This window comes from Nannospalax galili, unplaced genomic scaffold, assembly GCF_000622305.1.
Source record: "Nannospalax galili isolate Female #2095 unplaced genomic scaffold, S.galili_v1.0 scaffold801, whole genome shotgun sequence".
Classification (NCBI taxonomy): Eukaryota; Metazoa; Chordata; class Mammalia; order Rodentia; family Spalacidae; genus Nannospalax; species Nannospalax galili.
The window spans coordinates 1,285,293-1,289,562 of record NW_008345222.1 but is presented as its reverse complement, the minus strand read 5'-3'; the positions used below and the strand labels follow the sequence as shown (position 1 = coordinate 1,289,562).

Below are 4,270 nucleotides of genomic sequence, written 5' to 3'. Positions count from 1 at the left end.
CCCGCCGCTCGGACCTGCGCCGCCCGCGGGGCTGCCGGCCGGTGGACGCGCCGCGCGGGCTGCTCCGAGGCCGGCTCCGCTGCACTTGGAGCAAACTTGTTTTCCTAAGGTCAGCGCGGTGCGCTCACTCCATCGTCCTCTCAGGGTGGACTGAGGAAGTGGCGACCGCCCCTGGCCTCGGCCTCGCTCCGGGCCCGTCGAAGCCACCCCCCTCGTGGCCCGGGCGTGGGGGTGTAGGGGCGGGCAGCTTTGCCTTCTGGGCCCTGCCCGAGTCCCAAAGCCGAAGGTCGCTTCCGAGTAGGTGAGGGCCCGAGGGGCCCCAAATTTTTCCAAGCTGGGCGGAGGTGAAGCCAAAGCAGGAAGTGAATGCAGGGGAAGGGGGAGAGGAAGGAGAGAGTGATGGTACAAAAATAGCGTGTGTGTAGGAAGGACTTCAGTGCTGCCTGGAAAAGAGGCGCTGGGGGAGAGGAGCGGGAAGAGAGCTGTGGTGGGGACAGGAGAGGGGTAGGGCCGAGCCCTAGGGAGGGGTCTCAAAACAGGGACACGTCCTTTGGAGTGGGCAGGTTGGGGCTAAGGAAGACCCAGGCAGAGCTGTGTCTGGGAGACGGGCACCAAAGGCCCGAGCTCCCAGAAAATGACTCACGATGAGGAAGAGGAGAGGGAAACAAGCTAGTCCTAGAGGATAGGGCCTCTGATAGAAAATGCACCCTAGTCTGGCTTTCCTTGAGGGGCACTGTGTTCCAGGAACAGCTGTGCCCCAGCCTGGTCATCTGCCTGAGGCTCTGTCCCCGGGCAGGGAAGGGAAATGAAGACCCTCTACTAATTGGAGTTTCTCAATAGGAAGTAAATTCGGAGATAATCTGTTCTGCTTCCTGCAGTGGCAGTTGAGGGATGTAATGGAACAGGCCCTTCCTGTAAATGAAGATTACCCGAACAGGCTTGGGATAGAAAGCCCCTTACAGGATGACACCCTTATCTCCTCTGGCTCCCCATCAAGTGCCTGGTTCTACTTTTCTGCCAGGGAGGGAGGCAGGGCGCAGAGTGAAGCACGGGGCCTAACCTCAAAGTTTATAACCCTTTCTCACATCTTAGGAGCTGCACACTTAAATACCTTGTCTCTGTGCCTCAGCGTCCTCAGAGCAGACCAGGCCAACTTGCGTTCGAATCCAGATTAACCATTGGGAGGGCTACTTGTGTGGATATTTTACACTGCTAAGAGCCTACCATGTAAAGTAAGGGTTTCACAACAGTCCTTGGGGGAACCCCAGGGCAGCATGAGAATAGATTGGTAGTATTTCTTTGTGCCTAGGGGATTACAACAAGAAACAATTCACAGTCTAGCAGAAAACACAAGTATAGGCAAGTTGAAAGAATGAACTTCTATAGAAGGTCCAGTAGGGTGTGGGGCAGGGGGAGCTCATTTAGATGAGGGCAGCAGGTAGAAAGTGAAGAACAAGGTTCTGTGGCAAGCATTTCTGGATGGTGGTCCAGAAGGCCACGACAAAGAGCCTTCATTTACTCTGCAGGTATGAACCACTGGGTTTCAAGCAGGGACTACCGTGTCTGATTTATGTGCCCCAAAGGCCACTGTGCTTGGTGTGAGAGAGGCCTGGAGGGAGGTGGGTGTGGCTTCCAGATCAGGTAAGAAAGATTTTTCTGGTCTTAGTTTCTGAGGTGGGCTGCAGGGAAAGTTTCCAACTCTTCAAGTTGTATCTGGCAGGACCATGATGGTGATCAGTGAAGCCCTGTGAAAATCCACCTTCAGAATCTACCTGGGGTTGGAGGGGCCAGGGACTGCTGCTGAGGTCAGAGATAAGGCAGCCTTCCGCCATGGGCTTCCGAAGGCTGTGCCACTCACAGTTCAGGGGCATGTACACACAGACACAGTCCTGCCTGGGATTAGGAAATCGGGGATTAGGAAGAAAAATGATGGTACCACTTGCTATTTATATACAGCACCTTTGGCAAAGGCGCTCAGCAGGGCTTCCCAACATGGGCCCCTTCATCCTCTCCTGTTGTGGGGGGCAGGGGTTTGACATCTGTCCACATAAAAATCACCTGTGCTCACCCATCAGTACGGAGAGGCCACAGAGACCCATGGGCAGATGAGTAAATTGAAGAGGCAGGCCTGAGTTCACATAGATTATGACAGATAATTGAGTCAGCCAGTCTGGGCTGCCCTGGGTTACAATCAAATTTCCTTAATCCAGATGTCATTCATTCATGTACTTACCGGTATGCTATGCATTGTGTGTCTACTATGTGCCTGGCAGTGCACTGGACAAGTAAAGATGTGGCAGTTGGGAATAACAAACCAGGTACAAGCCTGTGTGCTAAACATAGAGACAAATCAACCTGCAAACTGTTTAGTTTGTCAGTTGGGCATCAGTGCTCTACGGAGGAATAAATAGAGAAGGGTCAGTGGTACCCATGATGGAGGTAGGGGGACAGTGCCGTTCCCAAGGGCAAGGCAGGAAAGTCCATGTGCCCTCTTACCTGGTGCCCATTTCCTTCCTCTTGCCTGCCCATTCCTTACTCAGCAATGAAGGGATCCTTTAGTATGAGACTGTGTACTGAAGATCTGATCCTGTCTCTTCCCGTGTGTGTGTGTGTGTGTGTGTGTGTGTGTGTGTGTGCTGGAGAGGAGACTTGAATGAGCAGGAGGAGGGGAGAATCAGGAGCTTCAAAACTAAGACTCAGCCAACTTGACTTATGAAACTTGGGCTTTTATTTTTTTATTTTATTATTATTATTTTGGTCTTTTTGAGACAGGGTCTCCCTGTAGCCCCAGCTGTCCTGGAACTCACTATGTAGACCAGGCTGGCCTTGAACTCACAGAGATCTGCCTGCCTCTGCCTCCTGAGTGCTGGGACTAAAGGCGTGTGCCACCATGTTGGGCTTTTATTTTTATTTAGTTTTTAGTTTTGAGTCCCAGTCTATAATAGAAAAGAAGTAACAAGGACAGCCTTGGCATGAGGGGCTGCTTATAGCCAGAATGTGACTGCAGTCTTAGGAGTTTCTGGCCTCTGTGGGAGTGGCAAAAGGCAGACTGGTATGTACTAGGTTCTTCTGTCCACGTCCTCTCTTTTTTGAGGACCCAACAAACCCTTTGTTTCAAAGGTTAAGAGCAAGGCCAGACATGGTGACTTGACCAGAGCTATTCTGCCAGGCAGGCTGGGACCTGCAGGGACTCAACACTGCTGCTACAGCCTTCACCATGCTTGCTCCTGCTTCCTGTAGCCCTGGGCTGGCATCGGCAGGCCTGCCTGGCTGCCTTCGCATGGGCCTGTTAGAAGACTGGAGTTGCCAGTGACCTATTTTTTCTGGACAAGAGGAGCCATTTAGCATTAGAGGCCTCAGCTGTGGAGCCAGAACAATAAAAATAAAAGCATCACGGACCCCTGGGCAGCCTGGACCAGGGACCCGCTGTCCTGTTGGGAAGCTGCTGAGCAGGCTAGAAGCAGGGAACTGAGGGAACCTTCTAGTTCTGCTGTGTTCTTTGATCCTCAGGTGGGCCACTCTGAGGCTTACAGCAGCATCTTCCTGGGGTTGGCTGATGTCATTTCCATTTTGTAGCTATAGAAACTGAGGCTTAGAGGAGGTGTCATGACTTGCCTGGGACATACTGCTGTTAGGTGTCTGAACCAGTCAGGATCTGAATTCAGTTCTCCAAAAACTAATGCTTCTACCTGTTCAGCATCTGCTGTGCTTTACAGGCTTGGTTTTGTGACATATTCATGCCACACCAGTAGGGGTACCTCTGACTCCTTCATCGTATTGCTGAAAGTTGAAACAATTCCTTCTTCCAGCCCTCTCTTAGAGAGGCCTTGACAGACTGCCCTTAGTCATCCCACTCCTACATTGATATGTCTGATCCTCTTCCCCACTTTATTTTGCCTTCATAGCATGTGCTGTTGTGTGTCTATATTGTGACTCTTACTGCATTCTGTCCATCTCTGCTATAGCTTGGCTCTGGAGGCAGATCCAGTGGCTCAAAGTTCAGTACTCTCAGACAAGCCATGGACCAAGTTACTGCCATGATGTCCTTTCTCATTCGTGCAGTTTAGAGTAATGATAGCGCCCTACCCAAAAGATTTCATGTAAGGGTTAAATTATTTTATATTGGCTATTGTAATTGTTTTTCCTTAGAAGAGCAGCTTTGGGGCCTTCAACAGTAAACAGTAGGTTGTCAGTTAATATGTATTAAAAAAAAAAAAAAGGTTATCTGCCCTAGTTCACACAGTGAGGAATTTCCAGAGCCTACATTTGA

The 4,270-nt window shown here is 50.9% G+C and overlaps 1 protein-coding gene across 1 annotated transcript in view; it reads right to left on the bottom strand.

The window, feature by feature from the left end:
• The window catches only part of LOC103740702 (tyrosine-protein phosphatase non-receptor type substrate 1), a 40,349-nt gene extending 39,812 nt beyond the window's left edge, over positions 1-537 (bottom strand). Inside the window, exon 1 of the mRNA XM_008841382.3 lies at positions 15-537. The gene's annotated coding sequence lies outside the window, so the exon portion shown is untranslated. The remainder of the gene's footprint in view (positions 1-14) is intronic.
• Between the last annotated feature and the right edge of the window lie 3,733 nt (positions 538-4,270).